Here is a 9512-nt window from a genome sequence, read left to right on the forward strand (position 1 = left end):
GTTATAGAGTTGTGTCATTGTCGTTGTGGTTCATATGTGTTAGGGCTATATATTATTACTTAATGCTATTATACTACAGTATAGCCTACTACATTATTACTATTAGATTAGATTTTCCTCTGTTATTAGGTGTCCTTTGGAATCTCCTGAATAGCACGGTTGATCACACTATAAATAAATAATTAATTAACAGTGTGTCTGACAGTTGTCTTTGTGCAAGTAAAGTCAGACAGAGAAAGATACATATTTTATTTTATACCCAGGCAATGGACAAATGTCTGCTCAGGTCATTGGCTCAGGATTAATGGAGTTGTCTGCTATTTCTTTGCACGGTAGCTAGGTGTCACTAGTGAGCAATGATGAATGAAGCTTCGGGTAATGAACCTTTTGGTGAAGCACTGGGCTGTGAGGTCTCAGGCCCTGTCCCAAATGGCACACTTCATGTGCACTTTCGGTCTTGTGGACTTAGAGGAAGACCGCAAGGGTTTAAGGTGCCATTTGGGACAGGGCCTCAGTGGTTCAGGAAGCCTCATTTTGCCATCACTACCAACACAACACAGCCGAACCCAAGACAAAGGGCTGAAACAGAACGCAACACAACGAGGCTGGAGCAATCGTTTGCACAAAGAACAAACAACGATCTGGCACAAGACAGCACACGGGAGGGGATTAAATTGTAGACTAAAGGATCTTAATTGATACAGGTGGAAGGAGTTAAACAATAACAATATAATGAATGGAATAACAAGGGGGCGGGACTAGACGTCACAAGCAAAGCACATGGTTAACCATCAAATCAAACCCATGTGCTCCCAATAAACAAACACACGACAAAGACAGGGAAAGAACAGGGAAAGAACGGACAGATCAGCCCATGGTCATGACAGTCAACAACACATGAAACAAAGCTTTATTCAAATGTATCGTTCTAATAAACTATCACATATTCCTGCAGTCAGACTGGAATCTGTTCATGGATGGGAAAGGGACATCGAGGTGCTTGTGTTCCTCTACTGGCTGGCACATGCAGCAATTCTTTAGGTATTGTGAGGCTGAAAGATATATTTGAGGGTTCCTCACCTCTGTCTTTTGAACAGTTGTCTGCTAAATTAAATCTTAGACATAATTTCTTCAGGTATTTGCAGACTTTATTGGCAAAAAGACCACTTTATATACTGATAATGAAAAAATCTCATATTTAAGTTACATTGAGTTTGACCTTCCAAGAAAATCTTCAACAGATGTGGGAAAAGGATTTTGGCAAGTTTATTTATATAGCACATTTCATACTCAATGATAATTCAAAGTGCTTTACAAATACATGAAAAGAAAACAAACAGGGGAGAGCGGGGCACAACCTAATGATTTTTGACTTTCTCAGTTTGTGTAAATCCACTTGGGGTTCAGAGTATTTATTTTTCCCACATTACATTTCACACATGTCTAGTATAATTATGTGGTTTTGTTTCATTAATAAAGTGTATGGAATGTATAAGAAATAAGAATAACAATAAAAGCAGAGAAAGCTTATAAGAACAAAGCACAAAGGCTTATATATTTGACTAAATCAACACTGTTGTCTGTCAGAGCAGATCTAAACGGATCTTGCACACCAGAGTCATTATAAAATATTTGTCAGGTAGTTGTGTGTTTTAACAGTCCCCTTGCAGACAAATATTGCTGAACCTCCGGGGCTAACAGAATAAATTATATATATATAATTGTATAAAGTGTAATCAGTTTGGACATAGCATAGTGCCCCTTTCAGTAAATGCCCAGCTAAACAGATGTGCTGTAAAGACCTCGAGTGAGGATTGGGATTCAGTCTGGGATCATGCTAAGAGAATATCAGTGTGTAACAGAGCACATGCTATTCAAGTAATACGTCAGATACATACCCCCTATATAAGAAATAAAATGGTTCCAAAACTTTCCCCCTACAGCTCAAAATGCAAAAAAGAAAATTGTATCTGGTCTTGTCACAGAATTCAGTTGTTTTGGAAGAAAATTGCAGACTACATGGGCAAAATTCTGGGAATGAATATAGATGTTTGTCATGTATCAGGTTTACTGGGGTTGTTTCAAGCTTCTGTCACTAGAGGGGGCTGTTGTCTAAAAAGATAGGGGAGTGTAAAAAATCTTCCGTAAAGAAGTGAGATCACAGAGTTGAACCTGAAACCGTGTGTCCGAGTGTTTATTTAATTAAGGAGATGGTAGTATTTTAAATAAATATCCTAAGAGACTATTTAGTATATTAAAGGTCCTGTTCTTCGTGATCCCATTTTTCAAACTTTAGTTAGTGTGTAATGTTGCTGTTAGAGCATAAATAATACCTGTAAAATTATAAAGCTCAAAGTTCAATGCCTATCGAGATATTTTATTTAACAGAAGTTCCCTTTCAAAGCCTACAGCGAACGGCCGGTTTGGACTACATCCCTGTACATCCTGCTTTAATGACGTCAGTAGAACAGTTTATTGACTAAACTCCGCCCACAAGAATACGCGAAAAAGGGGGCGTGGTCTTGTTGCTCTCCCACGTGGAGAAGAGGAAGTGTTGCGTTCGGTTGCATCTGTAGTGTGTTTGTCGCCATGTCATCCAGAAGCCTTGTATTTTCTTCCCGGAGTCAAATCACCTTTGTTTGGCCTTCAGGGACGCTGTACTTTGAGCACATGCTTCTCCCCGTTATGGTAAGAGGCGTGACCTTTCCGGGCAACGAATCACAACAAGGGAACCACACAATCAGAACTCGTTACGTATTTCTGAAGGAGGGACTTCAGAGAACAAGGAAATCCTCAAGCCGTTTTTAGGACAGTGAAAATAGCGGTATAGAGATCAGTACATTGTGTGAAAAATACTGTGTTTTTTTACACGCGAAACATGAACACATGTTATATTGCACACTGTAAACACAATCAAAGCTTAAAAAAAAAACAGGAAAAACGGGACCTTTAACTTTTGCTGCAAGAGATTTTAGCCCCATTTCCACCAAAATTACCCAGAACAATTTGTCCCAGGAACTCTTTTTCCGCTCTGACCTGTTGCTGTCTGCGTTTCCATCGCGGTCTAAAGTACTGTGAATATTAGTCCGGTGACATAGGACTGTGCGCGACTTTCCAGAGCCCACTGGATTTCGTCATCCGCAAATACACTTAATAAAGCCTGAACCTCGTTGTCGGTCCATCGGCCGTATTTTTTTTTTATTCCATTGTTGATTCGAATAATAAACAACTCTTACTGCACGCACCGCAACAGACATTTAGTTTGAAATAAAATGCTGTGTGAGCTCAACCAATCAGCATGTTCAGCGCCCAAGTCCCACCCCGAAAGTTCCTGAACATTAAAAAAGTACAAAAAAGTGTGTAATTATAACCAAATGTAAGCTGACTGCCACCTTGGACTTCAAGAAGAGAATCATTTTAAACACTTCATCAGAAAAACAGCTCTTCAATATGCTTATGCAACATACAATCAAAACTCAAGTTCTATAGAAATAGCAGTTATTAACTGTTTAAATAAGAGAATTAATGGTGCCTTAATTCTGTCATTTTTAGTTCCAACTCTGACTCAACATTTTTCAATTCATTGCACTTTCCTTGTATCTCCTCCTTAGAGTATTTGATTTTGTGACCATTTGAGTCATGAGTGTGGTATATTTGTTTTTGGCCTGCTCAGCTAGTTGATCAGCATCCTTATGAAGGCTGACGCACACCTCCATCAACACCCCTCTTTTCTTTTTCAGTTCTTCTAGCTCATCTTTCAACACTTTTCTCTTTAATCCACGCATGGCACCCTCTCTCGTGAGGCCTGGACTTTATGTTGTGTTTTATTTATGTTTGGTTATGTGTGTGCGCGGCAGTCATCCGTGAGGGGCTGCAACTTTTACTTTCATTTTGTGTTTATTGTTCAATCATGCACCGGTCTCGCTCGCTCCTCCCACGTCTCTCGCTCGTCAACCTGGCCACAGGAACACTTTGAGAACCCCCCAGAAGAAGCTCTTATTTGGTTGCGGACAAGTCTCTGGGCCTAAACAGTTTCTTCTTTTATGTTGCAAGTCTCTACTTCCCTGTTCACAGAGAAGCCTCTCTCTACAATAGCTTGCCCATGAGATAACAGCAGGAAGTGCTGAAGGAAACTCCGAAGGTTAAGAAGCATTGAGAGTTTGAAGAAGAAAAGTATCAAGTCGTTCCTCCATGGGTTTGAAAGAGAGAAACTGCTCACTTTTGCCATGCAGAGAGAGAAAGCTGTCAAACTGTTGCACAACAGCATCACCTGCAATGACCAAACACAAAAATAAAGTCCTTAAAATCACATCAATTTAAAAGGATGGTTGTTTATTTATATCTGGTACAGGATACTGATGTAAATTTGTTTGTATAATCTGAATTTGAACACGAGGAAGACTAATGCATATAAAACATGAAACATTTACTGTTTAAGCCTATACTCTAAGAAAGCACATTTTTAAAAAAAACTAATCTTCAAAATGTTCTTAAGATCAAAGTCTATACTGAGAACACAGTTTATACATACGGAGCTGTGTATAACCTTTATTTTCCTATAATAATCCTACCAGCTGTAACTCCTGTCAACTGCTTGTCCTGCAGAAATCTTTGAACTAGAGACTTCATCTTTCCCTTGCACTATTCTGGGTCTCTGCTCATGATGGAGGGGTGTAAACATGCTATCTGCCTGACAGTGGGGTATTTCAAAGGGCTCTTTTCTTGCAATTTCTTAACCGTTCTGGAGAGGCACATTATGCAGTCCCTTCTAAATTTGAGGACAGTGAGGTCACCTACTCTGTTGCTTGATTTGCTCCGAAGAGCCTACCAAGGAGGGATTGCACACATCATGTTAGTAATGTATCAGAAATGAATGCAGTAGTTTAAAGTTTATATATACGTATAAAACAGGAACAATGCATTACCTTAAGGACAGAGTCAGCACCCTATCCAATGTCAGTGTGGCTTGCACTGACCCAGTTCTTCTGTTCATCAGTGTCAAGTTTGGTCAGTTTAAAGGGAGTGATGTCTTGGAGTAGGTTCCTTTTGATGAAACGTCTCACCAGACTCTACAAAATGAAAACAAATATGTCTAATTATATAGCATCCTGTTAACCAGCTTTGTTATTCCATCCTACACAGTTATAAAATGTGGTATACCCACTTCAAAAGACCATAAAACAAAAACAAAAATAGCCATTTAAACAAAGCAGAAATTAGATTATTACCATAATCAACTCTGTCAAGTCTCCGGACTGGCTCATCAGTCTGGCATTTCTTCAAGAATGGACAAAACGTTCTGGATAACGGCATGAAAAACTGAAGTTTGGCTAAGATCAGGGGATCTTTATTTGCTGCTACGATGGTATCAAAAGAAGAGGTCCCAGGGTTTGGTAGTTATTTTCTACTGACTGCTTCCACATACTGTTTAAGCTTTGGCCAGACCTCAATGGCTCTCTCTGCAACAGGCAGATTTTCTACCCATCTGTGTCCACAGAATGGGAGCGGGAAAAGAGATGAGCCAGTAAGTTTTGTATAATCTTCTCTTCTTGCATATACTGGGTAAACCCAGCCTGATCTGCCGGCAATTTGATTTCGCCCTGCAACTCAGTCTGGAAACCTGTACATTCATTTCTACTGCTTCCACAGACTGGCTTATCCACCTGGCACAATATTGGCGGGTTTAACACGAAGACGGATAGAGAAGCGATGGGTCGTTGCCTGTTGATCACGCCTCTTGTGGTCTGATTGGTTGAAGAACAATCCAATTGCGTACAGAGTCATTTAGTTTATGCTTGTTTCTCACGCCTCTTGTGCAGTAGAAAATACAGAGCAGACTCCCCAGACCAATGTTCAATCTTAAATTGAGCTTGGTCTGGTGATAGCCAGACAACTTCTTGCAGGGACATTGTGAAAAAAAAGTGCATTGCTCTAAGAATTTTCTCAATATTCCATATGGAGAAGCCAGTCTTGAATGAATTGTGTACCGCGTGCAGTCCACAGCTCCCAACAGAAATTAGCTGCCGACCTCCATGTAGTTCACCATGTTCTTGATGGAGATTATTGAGGAACTTGAAGTTCACATTTGGGCCATCCATACTAATGGAAAGGAGATGCTTCAGGTCTAGTAGGTGCACACATTTCTGAGAACTGAAGTAAATAAATTATTTGACTTAAAAAAGAAATGCAGAATGAAAATATGTTACAAACATGTTGGGTTATTGCAAATTTGCTCTAATTAAAAAAAGCTTTTCAAAGCACCATCAAAAAGAAATTAGAATCACTTAACAATAGGGGTACAATGGATCACAACCCAGGTGAAAAAAAGTAAATTTCTATAATGTGTTTAAAGTGCTATTTTTGTGCACTAATTTTGTACTTAATATACAAAGATTTCTTCTTTAGTACTTCTTAAGATAATATTAGGAACATCAAAGTGTATTCAACTGTGCTATTTGAGACACCATGAAATATGAACTAAAATGTGTTTTTAACATACGATCTCTGTATTTAAAAATGCATTTAGTTACCACTTATAGTTAGCGTTGCCACCCGTCCCGGTTTTCCAGGGATTGTTCTCTTTTTTGAGCGACTGTCCCGGAAAATGTATATTCTTTCCCGGGACACGATTTGTCCCGTTTTTTTTGTGAAAATGTACTTCTAAAGTAGAATTTCCTGGCTTCAAATTAAACCGTTTCCTTATACTGGTACTGTGTTTTCTTCATGGCGTACATCCAATCCTGTGTCCGTAAACGGGTAAACAAACAGTGGATTGGCCAATGCCAGGCGTTTACTTTTATTTGATTGGAAGCTCAACTTATCGCCTAGCAACTGCCTGTGCTGTCGGTCAGTCGCACGCATCCATCCACGCACATGCAGGATAAAACAGTGTTCAGTTGCTTGCTAGTTTTTTAAATACTTCATATTAACTAAAAAGTTTTGTGAAATGGGGGGAGAGACGGATGAGGAAGATAACGCAACAAAATCGGATGAGCCACCACCACCAGTGTGAAAGAAAAAACGATTTACAACTTACAACTCAGACTGGGCGAAAAGAGAAAACTTTTCTGAATGGGTAAGGCCCACCCAAGGAGACCCGTTCTCCGCTACCTGTGTTTTGTGTCCTGCCAAAATTTCAGTTAAGTATGAAGGAAAAACAGCGCTGGAAAATCATACAAAAACAAAGAAGCACCAGAGTTTTGCATTAAGCAAACGAAAAAATCTAGCCATTGCAACATTTATGACAAAGAAAGGTTCACCAGAGGAAGACAGGATAACAGTAGCGGAGCTTAGCAGTGTATACCACGGAGTGCTTCACGGCCACAGCTACTTATCTACAGATTGTGGTAATAAAGTAAGTGCGAAAATCTTTCATGACTCAAGTATTGCCACAAAAATGTCATGTGGAAGAACAAAAAGCGAAGCTTTAGTTCAAAACGTCCTAGCACCTTACAGCCAGGAGCGTTCAGCTACAGAACTGAAAAATACCCCGTAGTTTTCTGTCTGCTCTGATGCATCAAACTCGGGGAGCGCCAAACTATATCCATACACAGTCCAATATTTCCACGAAGACGAGGGTGTTAAATATGGGCTATTGGAATTTTATGAAGACCCCCATGAAACCAGCAGAGCTATCTATGAACAAATTTTGGATATCACAGAAACAAATGGCTTGTGTGTCAGCCAGATCAGCGCATATGGTGCTGACAATGCATCTGTAAATTTTGGCAAGCATAATTCTGTTTATAAAAAACTGAAAGAAGTCAGTCCACACATCGTAAAGGGCAACTGCAAATGCCACCTGATCCACAACACCCTGAAAAACGCGAACAGAATTCTCAGCGCTGCAGGTTATGATGTTGAATCCATTGTCCTAAAAATCTACAGTGAATTCTCATGCTCAGCCAAAAAAGTAGAATCTCTGAAAGAGTTTTGCGAGTTTACTTCAGTACAGTACAAAGAGATACTGAGGCATGTTCCAACCCGTTGGTTATCTCTATTGCCTGCAATTCAGCGGATCCTAGAGTGTTGGCCTGCCCTCACTTCTTATTTTTTGTCACTGGGAAAGAAGGATTGTCCTGACATTATCTGGAAGGTTGTATGCAGAAGTGGTGCTGATGCTGCCAACAGCAATGATGAGGATGATGTGACAGTGTCTGGATGTTTTCTGTTGCTCATGCACAATGTAATGCAGGAATTTGACAGCGCAATTCGGAAGTTGGAAAATGAGAGTGCTACTCTACTGGATGTTCACGGAGTAATTAGCCGATTGCGCAGCCAACTAATCTCGCGTCGTGCAGACAGATTTTATGGTAGTAAAACAAAGCAAGCATTCCGAAAACTAAGTGCAAGAGACCAAACGGAGTTTGCAACACTGGTCGACAGCTTCTTTGAAAAGGCTGTTCAATACCTGGAGGCTAACTTTGATGATCCAGTTATGTCTAACGCTAGCTGTCTGCGACTGAGTGGTCCAATGGAATGGGATGCTCTTGAGCGACTGGTCGACAAATTAGCTTTGAGCATTGACGAAGACCAACTGTATCAGGACTACACTGTACTGAACGATGTATTTGAAAGCATTCCAGAAGAGCTGGCACCAGACAAGAAAAGGAGAAAGCAGCAACTGAATTGCTCAAAGTGGTATCATTTGTTTTTTCTGTCCCTGTCAGCAACGCCTATGCTGAGCGTGTATATAGCCACATGGAGGATGTCTGGTCAGACAAAAGGAACAGGATGTCAGTGGGGTTGGTCAAAGCCGAACTTCAAGTTAGATTAAACTTTAAATTATCATGCTTGGAGTTTAAAGCATTCATTTAGGGACAGCCGGGACTTCTGCAGGCAGCAAAAAGGGCTGAGAAATACACATGGAAAAGGAGGTGAGAAATGTCAGTCTTAGGTTGCCCAAATTTACAAAAACAAAACAAAGTTGTTTATAATCTATTATAATACATGTAATCATGTTTAAATTGCTAAAGAGTATTGCCTATATTTCTACAAATGATTGGATTTTATAATAGATACTTAAGTTAATTATACAGTTAAAGTTTACACAATGTTTATACAAAAGTGTATTTAATGTATGTATTTAATGTAGAAAGGAGTCCCGAGTGAGTGCATCTACGTCAGGGAGTGCATTTACATCAGGGAGAGCATCTATGTCAAGGAGAGCATCTACGTCAGGGAGTGCATCTACGTCAGGGAGAGCATCTACGTCAGGGAGTGCATTTACATCAGGGAGAGCATCTACATCAGAGAGAGCATCTATGTCAAGGAGAGCATCTACGTCAGGGAGAGCATCTATGTCAAGGAGAGCATCTACATCAGGGAGTGCATCTACGTCAGGGAGTGCATTTACATCAGGGAGAGCATCTATGTCAAGGAGAGCATCTACGTCAGGGAGTGCATCTACGTCAGGGAGTGCATTTACATCAGGGAGAGCATCTATGTCAAGGAGAGCATCTACGTCAGGGAGTGCATCTACGTCAGGGAGTGCATCTACATCAGGGCAAATA

At 40.2% G+C, this 9512-nt stretch overlaps 1 long non-coding RNA gene across 1 annotated transcript; it reads right to left on the reverse strand.

Moving 5' to 3' along the window:
• Positions 1 to 2362: 2362 nt before the first annotated feature.
• LOC307129156 lies at positions 2363 to 7947 on the reverse strand. Its single transcript, XR_013816853.1, has 3 exons — positions 5229 to 7947; positions 4926 to 5069; positions 2363 to 4270 (listed from the first exon to the last, which is right to left on the reverse strand). It is a non-coding gene; the product is annotated as an uncharacterized lncRNA (long non-coding RNA).
• Between the last annotated feature and the right edge of the window lie 1565 nt (positions 7948 to 9512).

This window comes from Gobio gobio, assembly GCF_949357685.1.
Source record: "Gobio gobio genome assembly, chromosome: 7".
In the NCBI taxonomy this organism is placed as follows: Eukaryota; Metazoa; Chordata; class Actinopteri; order Cypriniformes; family Gobionidae; genus Gobio; species Gobio gobio.